The sequence below is a fragment of the Zalophus californianus genome, chromosome 4, assembly GCF_009762305.2.
Source record: "Zalophus californianus isolate mZalCal1 chromosome 4, mZalCal1.pri.v2, whole genome shotgun sequence".
NCBI lineage: Eukaryota > Metazoa > Chordata > Mammalia > Carnivora > Otariidae > Zalophus > Zalophus californianus.
In genome coordinates, this window is record NC_045598.1 from 160,291,050 (window position 1) to 160,308,992 (window position 17,943).

Genomic DNA, 17,943 nt, shown 5'->3' on the forward strand with positions numbered 1-17,943 from the left:
ACACCCAAAGCCTAAAATATTTACTAGCTGTTCCTTTACAGAAAAAGTTTTCTGACTTCTAGTCTGAAAGAAAGTTTCTGATTGATTTCAGGCATTGTAAATTCCATCTCTCAGTCTATACTCTATTTAGACTTTATGCTCTCCAATCAATAGCCACTATTTTTATATATCATATTGGTTTTAAAAATGTTTTTTGTCTGCTACTCTGTGCTTTTAAGGTTATGTGTAAAAAGCTCATTTCCTCTTCTACACACAGATATTTTCTCACATTATCTATAATTAGTTTTACTTTACTTTGACATTTTTGTGTCTTAGAAAACATGATTCTATCTTTGCTAATTAATGAGATAAATTTTAATTTTTCTCCATAGTGAACCAATTTCCCCCAAACCATCTAATAAACAACCTGTTCTTTCCATTTAGTACATAAATATGTAGTGCCATCTTTCTTGTATATTAAGTTTTTATATGATCATGGGTCTGTCTCCAAACTTTCTCTTTTGATTCATCAGCCCATTTATTTATTTATTAGTTATTGTAATAACTGAAAGAGCAAGTGTTGATCTTTGCTTTTTTAGTATATGTCACTTTAGTTATTTGCACACTTCTCTTTTGTCCATGCAAATATCAAATAGGTTTTTTTATACTCCAGATGGATATTTTTTTATTCAATTGAGGTAATAGATTAAATTGGGAAAAACATATCTTTATAATTTTTTTTCAAATTCCAATTTAGTTAACATAGTTATATTAGTTTCAGGTGTACAAAATCATAATTCTATAATTCTATACATTACTCTGTGCTCATCATGATAAGTGTACTCTTGAAGCACCTTCACCTATTTCACCTACCACTCCCCCCCCACACACACACTCACCTTCACTATGGTAACCATCGTTTGTTCTTTATAGTTAAGAGTTTGTTTTTTGGCTTGTCTCTTTTTTAAGTTGTTTGATTGTTTTGTTTCTTAAATTCCACATATAAGTGAAATCATGGTATTTTTCTTTCATCGACTTATTTCACTTAGCATTATATTCTAGATCCATTCATGTCACTAATGTCAAGATTTCATTCTTTTTTATGGCTGAGTAATATTCCATTGTGTGTGTGTGTGTGTGTGTCTGTGTGTGTGTGTCTGTGTGTGTGTGTCTGTGTGTGTTACATCTTTATCAGTTCATCTACTGATGGACACTTTGGCTGCTTCCATAATTCAGCTATTGTCAGTAATGCTGCAATAAAAATAGGGGTGCATAAATATTTTCCAATTAGTGTTTTCTTATTCTTGGGGTTATACCCAATATTGGAATTAGTGGGTCATATGGTATTCTATTTTAATATGTTCAGGAACTTCCATACTCTTTTCTCCAGTGGATCTACCAGTTTGCATTCCCACCACAGTGCATGGGGATTCCTTTTTCTCCACATCCTTGTTTCTTGTGTATTTGATTTTAGCCATTTTGACCAGTGTGAGATGATATCTCATTGTGATTTTGATTTTGATTTCCCTGATGAGTAGTGATATTGAGAATCTTTTCATGTGTCTCTTGGCCATCTGTATGTCTTCTTTGAAGAAATGTCTGTTCATGTCTTCTGCCCATTTTTAATTGGATTATTTGGGTTTTTGGTGTTGAGTTGTATAAATACTTTATATATTTTGGATACTATCCTTTTATCAGATATGTCATTTGCAAAGATCTTCTTTCATTACTTAGGTTGTCTCTTAGTTTTGTTAATTGTTTCCTTCACTGTGCAGAAACTTTTCATTTTGATGTAGTCCCAACAGGTTTTTTGTTTTTGTTTCCTTTGCCTCAGGAGACAGATTTAGAAAAATGTTGCTATGGCCAATGTCATAGAAATTACTGCCTGTGCTTTCTTCTGTGATTTATATGGTCTCAAGTTTCACATTTAGGTCTTTAAATCATTTTGAAGTTATTTTTGTGTATGGTGAAAGAAAGTGGTCCAGTTCCATTCTTTTACATGTAGCTGTCCAGTTTTACCAATATCATTTGTTGAAAAGACTTTCGTTTTCCCCATTGCATATTATTGACTCCTTTGTTGAAGACTAATTGACCATATAATTGTGGGTTTATTTCTGGGCTCTCTTTTTTTCTGTTGATCAACATGTCTTCCCTTCCTGTCCTCTCCAGTTGTGTTCTCTTCTCTACATTTAGCTGTGGAGATTCTATTCTGCCAGTCTTCAATTCATTTTTTGGGTTATTTATACTGATGTGGGTGCTACTTAGTTGTATCTGTGGGATGAGATGAGGTTAGGATCCTTCTACTTGGCCATCTTCCCTGGAAGTTCTAATATCTTTATAATATTAAATGGACTCATCCAGAGCACAGAATATAATCCATTTATTCATATAATTATCTACATACATTAGTGAAATTTAACATTTTTAAAACTTGAGTTTTATGTATTCCTCATAAAGAGAATTCTCAGGTACCTTAAATTTTTATTGTATTGGAAGGATGGCTTTTTTTTTTTTAATTGTATTTTCTAGTTGATTTTTGCTGGTATAGTGAATGCCATTGGTTTTTGTATATTGATTTTCTCTGGCAACCTTGCTGAACTGTTATTATTAATTAAGCTGATTTGTCTAGGTATATGATAGTATTTCTAAACAACATTTTTGCATTTTCCCTTAGAAGCCTAATACCTTTACTTCACCATCAGCATCACTATTATTGTTATTATACTTTATAGTATTGACCAGGAGGTCTGATACAATGTTAAATGACATTATTGTTGGTGGGAATCTTGTTCTTTAAAATGAAGTAACTCTTAAGTTTTCCATTAAGTATACTATTTATTATATTTGTGTGTGTGTAGATATAAACTTTAACAAGTTAGGAAGATTTCCTTCCACTCTGATATATGACTGTTTTTTTCCTAATAAATGAATCTGGAAATTTTTCAAAGATTTTTTTTTTGTCTCTATTGAGGCAATCACATGACTTTCCCTCTCTTTATGTGGGAGATTATATTGTCAATTTTTCATGATATAATTCACACACCATTAAATTCAGCACTTTTAAAGTATACAGTTGGAAACAAACTGAGGGTTTTAGAGGGGAGGGGGGTGGGGTGAGAGAAAAATCTCATTAAATTTGGAAATACAAAACTTTAGTGAACCAGCAATGTTTCAAACAAGAAGACATCTTTATGAATTCATTCAGTCCCATGTAATTAATTCTTGTTGATTTTGATCTTTGATAGCAGTTTTATGAATCCATCTGTTTCTCCACTAGAGTTCCACAAATTTTGACCCACTTCAGTGTATGATGTGGAAGTTATCAGAAACCACGAGAAACTATGGACTCCAAGAAACAAACTGAGGGCTTTAGAGGGGAGGGGGGTGGGGGGATGGGTTAGCCTGGTGATGGGTATTTAAGGAGGGCACGTATTGAATGGAGCACTGGGTGTTAGATGCAATGAATCATGGAACACTGCATCAAAAACTAATGATGTAATGTATGGTGACTAACATAACATAATAAAATAAAATATTAAAAAATATACAGTTGGGTGATTTTTAGTATATCCATAAAGGTATCTAGTTCTAAAACATTTTAATCACCCTGCCAAAGGAAATCTTATACCTATTAAGCAGTTGTTCCTCATTGCTCTGTGTCCACAGTCCCTGTCAACTACCACACTGATTTCTGTCTCTATGCATTTGTCCATTCTGTGCAGTTCATGTCAATGGAATCATACAATATGTTTTCTTTCATGTCTGGCTTCTTTCACTTAGCATAATATCTCCAAAGTTCATCCATATTGTAGCATATATCAATACTTCTTTATTTTTATAGCTCAATAATACTCCATTATATAGATATACCATATTTTATTCATCACTTGAATATTTGGAATGTTTCTACTTTTTGGCTATAATGAAGACTGTTGCTATGAACGTTTGGATACAAGTTTTAATATGGGGACACACACACACACTTTCATTTATCTTAGGTATATACCTAGGAATGGAATTTCAAACTTATAAGCTAACTATATGTTGAAATTTTTGAAGAATTGCCAAACTGTTTTTGAAAGCAGCTGCATCTTCTCCATTCCCATCAGCAATACATTAGTGTTTTCCACATCTTCATCTATACTTTTTTTATGAGAACCTTTTTTATTATAGTTACTCTATTAGGTGGGATGTTCTATATCATTGTGGTTTTTGACTTGCTTTTCCCTAATAATTATTAACCATTTCTATATCTTCTTTGGAAAAATATCTGGTCAATTTCTTTCCACATATTTTAATCAGGTTATATTTTTGTTATTGAATTGTAAGAAATCTTGCTAATCTGGATATCTTTTTTCTTTTTCCCTAGTTGCTGTAGCTATAGTCTCCAGTAGAATGTTGAGTAAGAGTGGCAAGGGCAGACATCCTTGTCTTGTTCCTCATTTTAGGAGGAAAGCATTCAGTCTTTCATCCATAATAGAATAGTTGTGAATTTTTCCCAGATGCCTTTATCTGGTTGAGAAAGTTTCTTTCTATTCCTAGTTTGTTTAGTGTTTTATAATAAGGGTGTTGGATTTTATCAAATGCCTTTTCTTCATCCATTGACATGATCATGTGTTTTTTATTCTTGATTAAATGGTCTATTGCATTAATTGATTTTCATATATTGAACCAACCTTGTATTCCTGGAATGACTCCCACTTGGTTTATGGTGTATAATACATTTCATATGTTGCTGGATTTGGTTTGCTAGAATTTATTATGAATTTTTTTTGTCTATATTCATAAAGCATACTGGTCTGTAGTTTAATTTCTTTTAATATCTGTGTAATGATTTGGGAATCAGGGTAATATTGGCCTCATAGAGTGATTTGGTTAGTGTTCCAGCCCCAAACAAGAGATCCCAGACAATGCCAAGTGGAATAGAACAATCATCCAGCTGATCTAAACAATCCATAGAATCACAATAGATAATAATCACTAAACCTCACTTCTTAAAATACAAAAATTATAGTCTTGCTTCTTTATCTGAGTATACCCAAAACTTTTTTCAAGATCTGCCCTGTGAGCAAGGGTGGAGGGTCTCTTGAAACGCAGGGAAGATAAAGTGTTCTGATGCTCATCGGGGTGGGGAAGGTGGTCCTTACCTGAAGTTAGCAAAATTCAGAGAGGCTACTTCAAAAGAGGGTTCTAAGAAAATACATTTGAAAGGAGGTAAATCTATATATTTGAAAAGAAAGGGAATCATAGTATTTATTTAGAAAAATAAAAGGAAGTATGACATTGAAGACCTATGAAGAGATTGTGATGTTTGTTCAAGGAAGTAATACACTAATAATCATTTTGGTCAGAGGTGCCTGGGTGGCTCAGTCAGTTAAGTGTCTGCCTTTAGCTCAGGTCATGATGTTGGGCTCCCTGCTCAGCGGGGAGTCTGCTTCTCCCTCTCCCTCTGCCTCTCCCCCTGCTTGTGCTCACTCACGCTCTCTGCCAAATAAATAAATAAAATCTTTAAAAAATAATTTTGTTCATTTTTTTACTAAGTATATAAGGCTTTGGGGGGAGTTTTTGGCTCATAGGTGGGCTGAGTTCCTCATCTTTATAAATTATCACTTTTATAGTAGCTGTTTCAAGTGGGTAGAACCAACTATAAAATTATGTGGGTTTTTTCCCCTCTATCTGGCTATTTCCTCAGAAAGTTTCCCCCTTGAAAGTTTACTGTATCACTGTCAGTAATGGATGGAAGGTTATTTAGAAGATTGAGATTTATTTGCTCTCCAGGACATGCTTTCTCTAAAGACATAATATGACTGAACACTGGCACAGTGGCTAAGACTTCTCTGGGGAGGAATCATTTATCACAGAGAATGAAAAGATTTTGCAATCAACATTTCTATTCCAGCTGATTCTATTTATTATCTAGGTCAAATGGGGCAGATTCAATCCGTATTTGTAGGTATCCAAAGCCAGACTGAGGCACAGAATATTTCCTATTAAGAAATCCATAATACTTTGACATTTGAATATACTGCCTTTTGTATAATATTGGAACTTCCAATGTTTTAGGACAGTTAGTAAAAACATAAAGCAAAAATGTTACTTTTCCCAATTATCTCTTTTTTTCTACAGCCTGATTATGATGTGTATAAGTGGGAATCTCTTTGAGCTTATCTTACTTGAAGTTTTTGAGTTTTTTGAGCTGTGTAAATTAATATTTCCCACAAAAATCAGGGAGTTTTCATCCATTAATTTTTCAAATATTCCTTTCCCTTTCTCTTTCCTTCTGTTATATGTATGTTGGAATGTTTGATGGTATCCCCCAGGTCTCTGAGCCTGTATTCACTATTCATTTTTTCTCTCTGTCCCTCAGATCTGTTCCTTGAACTATCTTCAAGTTCACAGATTCTTTCTTCTTCCAGCTCAAATCTGGTTTTGAGTCTCTCTGGTAAAATTTTCATTGCGGATATTATACTTTTTAATTCCAGAATCCCCCCACCCTTTTTAAGTTTTTTTTTTTTCCTTCCCTTCAAGTTGTTTGACCAAGCCATTATTGGTGTCTTGGGCAGCTAAGATATTAAACAGTTACAGTTGCTGCTTAATGTCTTTGACAAGCCCTTTAAGGGGGTGGGGGGAAGCTGTTTGCATTAAGCAAACTTGAGTCAGTTCAAATAAAGACAAGCCATTTTAGTGAAGACTTCATGGGAACTGCCAGACAAGTCAAATAGTGACAGTTATCTGGGGCTTTGGAGAAACTCCAACACTTTCCTCCCTCCCGTGCCTGCTATGCTCTTGGTTTCCCTGTGATTGTGGAATTGTTGGTTTTCAAAGCTACCGTGGAGCTGGGGAGTGAGGTATGGAAACAGGCCAAGTTCAAATGCCACAAAGGTAATGTTGTTACTGAGATTCAGCTGTTCTTGAATAAATGCTCCCCAGATTGTTTTAGCCTTTAGTTAATTTTCAGGTTCTAAAAAAGCTGAATGGACAATTTTTGCCATCGTTCTTGTTGCTTTTATGGAGAACAATTTTTGCCATTGTTCTTGTTGCTTTTATGGAGAACAATTTTTGCCATTGTTCTTGTTCATTGTTTCATGTAGCAAGTACTCCAAAACAGATAGAAAAAGACTCATTTTAATAATTAACCGATTATAGACTCAAATTCCATTCACATCGCTCATTCACTGAAAGACTTTTTCATGTAGAAATTTTCTTGGGTAATATTAAGTGATTATAATGCATGATTTAAAAAAAAGTTGAATTTTTTAAAGCTAAATTTTATTTGGGATTTTTGCATCCAGATGCATATGTAAAATTGTATTATTTGTTGTTTTGTCATCTGATTTTGGAATTCTAATTATACTTTTCCTGAGTATTATTCAAACTATCATTCAAAATGACAGTGTTCACTGTTTAATCATTATGGAGCACAGCCAATCAGAATGTAAGCAACTAATACAACTGTATAAGTAAGAATTGGTTGAATATTATCTCTTCCTATTAGCTGGACAGCATTTGCTCTTTCCTTGGGCAGCTTCTGTCAGTGTTAACTCTTTCTGAAAGATTGGTAGAACTCATCTGTAAAATCTAGGACTACTTGGGGGCAAGGTGGGAGAAAGATGTTGACTGTACTTTCTTTAATGCTTCTTATTCAATATTTCTATTCACTTTTGATTCAATTTTGACACTTTATACTCTTACAGAAATTCACATATTTAGGTTTTAAAAGATAGTAATATGAAGTTGTTCATAATACTCTCTTGTTCTTGCTTTGCCTCAGTCATGACCTTCATAGCTTTTCCCCCTCCTAGTCCACAGTCTAATCCAGAATCACTCATTATATTTAGCTTTTATGTTTCTTTATCCTCCTTCAGTCTGGAATAATTTTTTAGCAATTTCTTTGTCATTCATGACATCGGTATTTTGAAGAATTCAGGTCATTTATTTTGTAGACTGTTCCTCAGTTTTATTCAGTCTAATGTTTATTTATGATTAGATTCAGGTTGTATATTTTTGGAAGAAGTACTACTACTATGATGTCCTTCTAAGAATCATAATCTTTAATACAAGTGCTTGGAAATATGTCATGTTTTCCCAAAATACAAGATTCTAAAGCATTAATTTTCTTATCAATTTCCAATTTATTATATAATCATCAGAAGAGAGATTACTTATCATATTGATTCTTTAAAATGTATTGAGGGTTTTTTTTTGTATTTTTGTAAATGTTTCATGTGTACTAAAAAGAATATATATTGCAGTGAATAACAAAAATTCCCAATTTCATTTAAGTGAAATATTTTCCTTTTTCTCAATAAAAGCTAACGCAGGGGAAAGAGGCATGCTTAGTTGCACTGTTTCCTTGTTTGGTTCCTCCATCCATTCTCATCAGTTCTTTCCCTATATCCTCTCATCTTGAATTTGATGGTGGACAAAAGTGGGAGAGGAAGAGGAGAGAGAAAGCTTTTATTTGCCTGCTATTATGCATATCTATGTTGATGCTCAGTGGATGTTCAAAGTTGAATGTTTCTCTTGAGGGTAGTCCCAAGGGGTTCCTTAAAGATTCCCCAGCTGGAAACACTTGGCTATGGCTCCCTGATGCATGCTGTGCCTCTTTGGCTGGTTGCTTATTCCCTCTACACTGAACTGCCTCTAGTGATAAATGTCCCCTTCTTTCTACTAGTGGCATTGCTATTCAAGCTTCAGAAGACTGGAATTGAGCTCTTTGTTTCTTAAAACTCTTTAATAGGTATAAGAAGACATCTCTTTTACCTGTGAAGGAGGGAAAAGAAGTTCTCTTTCCTCACCTCCCACACATATTTGCCCTGAATGTAGTGCTTGGGCTGTGTGTTGCAAACTACTTAGCAACTACTCCAAAACAGATAGAAAAAGACTCATTTTAATAATTAACCTATTATAGACTCAATATGATACTAATTATGTTCTCTAGTGACAATGCACTGTAATTAGAAATTGAGGAAAAATGATACTAAAAAGTTTTTTCATGTCGATGAAAACTTAATAGCTATAATAGTTCAGACGGTATAGTAGTACCACAGAATTAGACAAAAAAAAGACAAATGGAAGAGAATAAAGAGCCTAAAATAAGGCTGCACATATATGGGAACATGAATTGTGACAGAAGTGCTAGTAGAAATTAACAAAAAACTGAAAATTAGAAATGGTTCTTGGAGGTCCTGCACAGCTGCTCCCACCACAGCATGTTGCATGCTGCCAACCTCGGGCCCAGCCTGGGCCATCACCTAGTTAGTGTCTGCTGCTGCCACCCAACCAGCAGCCTGAAGTCTTCTACAACAAGATTTTCATAAACAATGTGTGGCACAGTGCTGTCAGCAAGAAAACATTCCCCACTGCCAATCCACCCATGGGAGAAGTCATCCGTCAGGTAGCTGAAGGAGACAAGGAAGATGTGGACAGGGCAGTAAAGGTGGCCTAGGCTGCCTTCCAGCTGAGTTCACCCTGGTGCCACATGGACACATCCGACACAGGCCACCTGCTGAGCAGCCTGGCTGATCTGATTGAGCAAGACCGGACCTACCTGGCAGCCTTGGAGACCCTGGATAACAGCAAGCCCTATGTCATTTGGACATGGTCCTTGAAAGCCTCCGTTATTACCCTGGCTGGGCTGATAAGTACCATGGGACAACCATTCCCATGGACGGGGACTTTTTCAGCTATATCCACCATGAATCAGAGTGTTCAGGCAGATCATTGCATGGAACTTCCCACTCCTGATGCAAGTCTGGAAACTGGGCCCAGCCCTGGCAACAGGAAAGGTTGTGATGAAGGAAGCTGAGCAGACTCCACTCACCACCCTCTATGTGACCAACCTCTTTAAGGAGGCTGGCTTTCCCCCTGGCATAGTTAATATTATTCTTAGATTTGGCCCCACAGATGGGGCTACAATCACCTCCCATGAGGATGTGGACAAAGCGGCCTTCATGGGCTCCACTGAAGTTGGCCACCTAGTCCAGGTTGCTGCAGGGAGCAATAACCTCAAGAGAGTGACCCTGGAGTGTGTGTGTGTGTGGGGGGGGGCAATATCATCATGTCAGATGCAGTCATGAACTGGGCCATGGAAGAGGCCCCCTTTGCCCTGTTCCTCAAGCAGGGCCAGTGCTGCTGTGCAGGTTCCCAGTTTGTGCAAGAAGATATTTACACTGAGTCTGAGAAAGAGCATCACCTGGGCCAGGTCTTGTGTAGTTGGGAACCCTTTGACAACTAGGGACCTCAGGTAGATGAAACTCAGCTTAGGAAGGTCCTTGGTTATATCAAATCTGGGAAAGAGGAGGGGGCAAAGCTGTTATGTGATAGAGGGGTGATGGCTGACCGTGGCTACTTGTCTAGTACACCATCACCATTGGGAGATATATAGGGCAGCATGACTACTGCCAAGCAAGAGACCTTTGGGCCAGTGATGCAGACACTGAAGTACAAGACCGCAGAGGAAGTCACTGGGAGAGCCAGCAATTCCAAGTATGGGCTGGCTGCAGCTGTCTTCACCAAGGACTTGGACAGGGCCAATTATCTGTCCCAAGCCCTTCAGGCTGGCACTGTGTGGGTCAACTGCTATGATGTGTTTGGGGCCCAATCACCATTCAGTGGCTGCAAGCTGTCCAGAGTGGCCAGAAGCTGGGAGAGGATGGGCTGCAGGCACATACTTAAGTGAAAACCATCATGGTCAAAGTGCCTCAGAAGAACTCCTGAAGAACTGTGCCAGGTCCCTCACTCATCCAGTGACAGAGGTAAAGGACATCAGCAGCAAAACCAAGAAAAATGACACTTGTACACTAAAAGTCTCAAAAGAGAAATTCTCCCACAAAATCTCTTGATCATTTGAACTGATAAATAGGGTGGGTATTGGGCAAAAAGTACATGAAAGCCTTTTACACTGCAACAGGACTACTAGCTTCTGAGCTGATTTTTCAAAACTAGGTTGAAATGTCTTATCCGTTCCATCTGATATACTTCTGTAACTTGCTTTTATGGGGGAACAAAACCTATACTAACAAGTCAGGGCAACAGCTAGTGCCCTGCTTTGTAGTCTGGACTAAAATTCATTAAAAACAATGCTGCTGAGTGGAGTAGATGGCGGAGGAGTAGGAGACCTGGATTTCGTCTGGTCTCAGGAATTCAGCCGGATAGGGATCAAATCATTCTGAACACCTTACAAACTCAACAGGAGATTGAAGAAAAGAATAGCAGCAACTCTCTGAACAGAAAAGCGATCACTTTCTGGAAGGTAGGACGTGCAGAGAAGTGAATCTGAGGCGATATTTGGGAGGTTAGACAGTGGGGGAGGGGGTCTCCGTCGGCCGCTTCTGGCAAGTGATAGAGCCACGGAGCATAAAATCGGAACATTTAGAAGTCGGCTCCGCTGAGGGACGTCGCTCCGGTGGCTTAAGTGGGGGATGGAACCCTCGCAGGACAGTGTGGTCTCAGGACCCTCGGGGTCACAGAAAGACCAGGGGCGCCTGAGTGCGGCAGAGCTCCTGGGTATCAAAGCAGGGAAGCCGGCTGCAGAGATGGAGCCCAGGAGCAGGCTCTCAGCTCAGGGTTGCCATAAACTGTGATCCACGGCACAGTCGGGCCATTGCTCCTCCAGCAGGGACCCAACAAGCGGCAGATCCAGGGAGACTCCCCTTCCTCCCCCGGGGAGGAGCGGCGCAGGAGCGCACCGCAGGGATCTGCTGGGTTTGGAGATTCCACACGGAGTCGGGTGCCAGAGATAGAAACGCTCGGTCACAGGCTGGGTGAGCACGGAGTGCAGCCGGAGATGGGGGAGATGGGAGTGATTGACTGCTTTTCTCTGGGGGCGCACTGAGGAGCGGGGCCCCGAGTTCTCGGCTCCTCCAGGCGGAGATTGGGAGGCCGCCATTTTCATTCTCGTCCTCCAAAGCTGTACAGAAAGCTTGCAGGGAACAAAAGCTCCCGAGAGCCAACCCGAGCAGATTGCTTAGCACGGACTGGGCAAGGACGGCGCAATTCCACCTTTGGAAAAGACGTTTGAGAACCACAGCAACAGGCCCCTCCCCCAGAAGGTCAGCAAGAACAGCCAGCCAAGATCCAGGTTTACTGATCAATGAGAATGGCAGAACTCGAGCGCTAGGGGAATACTGCACATAGAATTCATGGCTCTTTTACCATGATTCTTTAGGCTTGCAAAGTTAATATTTTTTAACTGTTTTTTTTTTTAATTTTTCTTTTTCCCTTTTTCAACCAACATCTTATCAGTCCCTTTTTTAAAAAAAATTTTATTTTTCATTTTTAGAGTCAAATATATCCCTTCATAGTAGTTACCCTTATTTTTGGCATATATATACAAGTTCTCTCTTTAAAATTTTGAGATACAGTTTCTTCTAACAGATCAAAATACATCCTAAATGTCTAGTGTAAGGCTTTGTTCTAGTCTCCTGCCTGATCACATTCTCTCCCACTTTTTTTTTCTTTCTTTCTTTCTTCTTTTTTAATCCTCTTCTTTCTTTTTTCAAACAACTTATCAATTCCTTTTATAAATTTTTTTATAATTTTCATCTTTACAGTCTTATTCCATCCCTTCATTGTATCAAACCTTATTTTGTACATATGTAAGTCTTTCTTTCTTTAAAATTTTGGGAGGCACTTTCTTCTAACAGACTGAAATACACCCAAAATCTAGTGTGTGGCACTGATCTATGCACTAGTCTGATCATATTTGATCATATTCTGTTTTTTTTGGTTTTGTTCTTATCTTTTTCTTTTCTTTTTTTCTCTCTTTCTTTTTTCTTTCTTTCCCTTTCTTTTCCCCTGGCTTCAGGTCTTTTCTGATTTGTTTAGAGTGTATTTTCTGGGGACGTTGTTACCCTGTTAGCATTTTGTTCTCTCATTCATCTCTTCTCCTCTGGACAAAATGACAAGATGGAAAAAATCACCTCAACAAAAAAAACAAGAGGTAGTACCGTCTGCCAGGGACCTACTCAATACGGACATTAGTACGATGTCGGACCTAGAGTTCAGAATCATGATTTTAAAGATACTAGCTGGGCTTGAAAAAAGCATGGAAGTTATTAGAGAAACCCTTTCTGGAGAAATAAAAGAACTAAAATCTAACCAAGTTGAAATCAAAAAGGCTATTCATGCGGTACAATCAAAAATGGGGGCACTAACTGCTAGGGTAAATGAGGCAGAAGAGAGAATCAGCGATATGGAAGACCAAATGATGGAAAATAAAGAAGCTGAGAAAAAGAGAGATAAACAACTACTGGATCACGAGGGCAGAATTTGAGAGATAAGCGATACGATAAGACGAAACAACATTAGAATAATTGGGATCCCAGAAGAAGAAAGAGAGAGTGGGGCAGAAGGTATATTGGAGCAAATTATAACAGAGAACTTCCCTAATGTGGGGAAGGAAACAGGCATCAAAATCCAAGAGGCACAGAGAACCCCTTTCAAAATCAATAAAAATAGGTCAACACCCCAACATCTAATAGTAAAACTTAAGAGTCTCAGAGACAAAGAGAAAATCCTGAAAGGAGCTCAGGAGAAGAAATATGTAACCTACAAAGGCAGAAACATTAGATTGGCAAATGACCTATCCACAGAGACCTGGCAGGCCAGAAAAACTGTCATTGAAAATAGAAGGAGAGACAGAAAGCTTCCAGGACAAACAAAAACTAAAGGAATTTGCAAACACAAAACCAGCCCTACAAGAAATATTGAAAGGGGTCCTCTAAGCAGGGAGAGCCTAAAAGCAGCATGGACCAGAAAAGAACACAGACAATATACAGTAACAGTCACCTTACAGGCAATACAATGGCACTAAATTCATATCTTTCAATAGTTACTCTGAATGTAAATGGGCTAAATGACCCAATTAAAAGACACAGGCTATCAGATTGGATTAAAAAACAAGACCCACAGGGGCGCCTGGGTGGCTCAGTTGGTTAAGCGACTGCCTTTGGCTCAGGTCATGATCCCGGAGTCCTGGGATCGAGTCCCGCATCGGGCTCCCGGCTCAGTGGGGAGCCTGCTTCTCCCTCTGACCCTCTCCCCTCTCATGCTGTTTCTCTCTCTCTCTCTCTCAAATAAATAAATAAAAAATCTTAAAAAAAAAAAAAAAAACAAGACCCACTGATATGCTGTCTGCAAGAGACTCATTTTAGACCCAAAGACACCCCCACATTGAAAGTGAGGGGGTGGAAAACCATTTACCATGCTAATGGAAACCAAAAGAAAGCTGGGGTGGCAATCCTTATATCAGAAAAATTAGATTTTAAACCAAAGACTGTAATAAGAGATGAGGAAGGACACTATATCCCAATTAAAGGGTCTATCCAACAAGAAGATCTAACAATTGTAAATATCTATGCCCCTAACATGAGAGCAGCCAATTATATAAGGCAATTAATAACAAGAGCAAAGAAACACATTGACAACAATACAATAATAGTGGGGGACTTTAACACCCCCCTGACTGAAATGGACAGATCATCTAAGCAAAAGATCAACAAGGAAATAAAGACTTTCAATGACACACTGGACCAAATGGACTTCACAGATATATTCAGAACATTCCATCCCAAAGCAACGGAATACACATTCTTCTCTAGTGCCCATGGAACATTCTCCAGAATAGATCACATCCTCCAGAATAGATCACATCCTAGGTCACAAATCAGGTCTCAGCTGGTACCAAAAGACTGGGATCATTCCCTGCATATTTTGAGACCACAGTGCTTTGAAACTAGAACTCAATCACAAGAGGAAAGTTGGAAAGAACTCAAATACATGGAGGCTAAAGAGCATCCTACTAAAAAATGAATAGGCAACCAGGAAATTAAAGAAGAATTAAAAAATTTCATGGAAACCAATGAAAACGAAAACACAACTATTCAAAATCTTTGGGATACAGCGAAGGCAGTCCTAAGAGGAAAGTATATAGCAATACAAGCCTTTCTCAAGAAACAAGAAAGGTCTCAAATACACAACCTAACCCTACACCTAAAGGAGCTGGAGAAAAAACAGCAAATAAAGCCTAAACCCAGCAGGAGATGAGAAATAATAAAGATCAGAGCAGAAATCAATGAAATAGAAACCAAAAGAACAGTAGAACAGATCAATGAAACTAGGAGTTGGTTCCTTGAAAGAATTAACAAGATTGATAAATCCCTGGCCAGACTTATCAAAAAGAAAAGAGAAATGACCCAAATCAATAAAATCATGAATGAAAGAGGAGCGATCACAACCAACACCAAAGACATACAAACAATTATAAGAACATATTATGAGCAACGCTATGCCAGCAAATTATATAACCTGGAAGAAATGGATGCATTCCTAGAGATGTATCAACTACCAAAACTGAAGCAGGAAGAAATAGAAAACCTGAACAGACCCATAACCCCTAAGGAAACTGAAGCAGTCATCAAAAATCTCCCAACAAATAAAAGCCCAGGGTCAGATGGCTTCCCAGGGGAATTCTACCAAACATTTAAAGAAGAATTAATACCTATTCTCCTGAAACTGTTCCAAAAAATAGAAATGGAAGGAAAACTTCCAAACTTGTTTTATGAGGCCACCATTACCTTGATCCCCAAACCAGACAAAGACCCCATCAAAAAGGAGAATTACAGACCAATATCCTTGATGAACACGGATGCAAAAATGCTCACCAAAATACTAGCCAATAGGATCCAACAGTACATTAGAAGGATTATTCACCACAACCAAATGGGATTTATCCCTGTGCTGCAAGGTCGGTTCAACATCCGCAAATCAATCAACGTGATACAATACATTAACGAAAGAAAGAACAAGAACTATATGATCCTCTCAATAGATGCCGAAAAAGCATTTGACAAAGTATAGCATCCTTTCTTGATCAAAACTCTTCAGAGTATAGGGATAGAGGGTACATACCTCAATATCATAAAAGCCATCTATGAAAAACCTACAGAGAATATCATTCTCAATGGGGAAAGCTTTCCCCCTAAGGTCAGGAACAGGGCGGAGATATCCACTATCACCACTGCTATCCAACATAGTATTAGAAGTCCTAGCCACAACAATCAGACAACAAAAAGAAATCAAAGGCATCCAAACTGGCAAAGAAGAAGTCAAACTCTCACTGTTTGCACATGATAGGATACTTTATGTAGAAAACCCAAAAGACTCCACCCCAAAACTGCTAGAACTCATACAGGAATTCAGTCAAGTGGCAGGATATAAAATCAATGCAGAGAAATCAGTGGCATTCCTATACACCAACAACAAGACAGAAGAGAGAGAAATTAAGGAGTCAATCCCATTTACAATTGTACCCAAAACCATAAGATACCTAGGAATAAATCTAACCAAAGAGGCAAAGGATCTGTACTCAGAGAACTACAAAATACTCATGAAAGACATTGAGGAAGACACAAAGGAATGGAAAAACGTTCCATGCTCATGGATTGGAAGAACAAATATCGTGAAGATGTCAATGCTACCTAGAGCAATCTACACATTCAATGCAATCCCCATCAAAATACCATCCACTTTTTTCAAAGAAATGAAACAAATAATCCTAAAATTTGTATGGAACCAGAAAAGACCCCGAATAGCCAGAGGAATATTGAAAAAGCAAAGCAAAGCTGGTGGCATCACAATTCCAGACTTCTAGCTCTATTACAAAGCTGTCATCAAGACAGTATGGTACTGGCACAAAAACAGACACAGATCAATGGAACAGAATAGAGAGCCCAGAAATGGACCCTCAACTGTATGGTCAACTAATCTTTGACAAAGCAGGAAAGAATGTCCAATGGAAAAAAGACAGTCTCTTCAATAAATGGTGTTGGGAAAATTGGACAGCCACATGCAGAAGAATGAAACTGGACCATTTCCTTACACCACACACAAAAATACACTCAAAGTCATTGAAAGACCTAAATGTGATACAGGAGTCCATCAAAATCCTAAAGGAGAACACAGTCAGCAACCTCTTTGACCTCAGCCGCACAACTTCTTCCTAGAAACATTGCCCAAGGCAAGGGAAGCAAGGGCAAAAATGAACTATTGGGAACTTATCAAGATAAAAAGCTTTTGCACAGCAAAAGAAATAGTCCACAAAACCAAAAGACAACCGACAGAATGGGAGAAGATATTTGCAAATGACATATCAGATAAAGGGCTAGTATCCAAATTCGATAAAGAACTTATCAAACTCAACACCCAAAGAATAAATAATCCAATCAAGAAATGGGCAGAAGACATGAACAGATATTTTTCCAAAGAAGACATCCAAAGGGCCAACAGACCATGAAACAGCAGATGAAAAAGTGCTCAACATCACTTGGCATCAGGGAAATCCAAATCAAAACCTCAATGAGATACCACCTCACACCAGTGAGAATGGCGAAAATTAACAAGTCAAGAAATGAGAGATGTTGGTGCCAATGCGGAGAAGGGGGATCCCTCCTACACTGTTGGTTGGGAATGCAAGCTGGTGCAGCCAGTCTGGAAAACAGTATGGAGGTTCCTCAAAAAGTTGGAAATAGATCTACCATACGACCCAGCAACTGCACTACTGGGTATTTACCCCAAAGATACAAATGTAGTGACCCTAAGGGGTACGTGCACCCCAATGTTTATAGCAGCAATGTCCACAATAGCCAAACTGTGGAAAGAGCCAAGATGTCCATCGACAGATGAATGGATAAAGAAGATGTGGTATATATATAAGATGGTATATTATGCAGCCATCAAAAGGAATGAGATCTTGCCATTTGCAACGACATGGATGGAACTGGAGGGTGTTATGCTGAGTGAAATAAGTCAATCAGAAAGACAGGTATCATATGACCTCACTGATATGAGGAATTCTTAATCTCAGGAAACAAACTGAGGGTTGCTGGAGTGGGGGTGGGGTGGGAGGGATGGGGTGGCTGGGTGATAGACATTGGGGAGGGTATGTGCTATGGTGAGTGCTGT

General features: G+C 38.4%; 1 pseudogene; it reads left to right on the forward strand.

Annotated features, from left to right (window-relative positions):
- The window catches only part of LOC113925523, a 53,950-nt pseudogene extending 43,252 nt beyond the window's left edge, over window positions 1-10,698 (forward strand).
- Window positions 10,699-17,943: the final 7,245 nt, after the last annotated feature.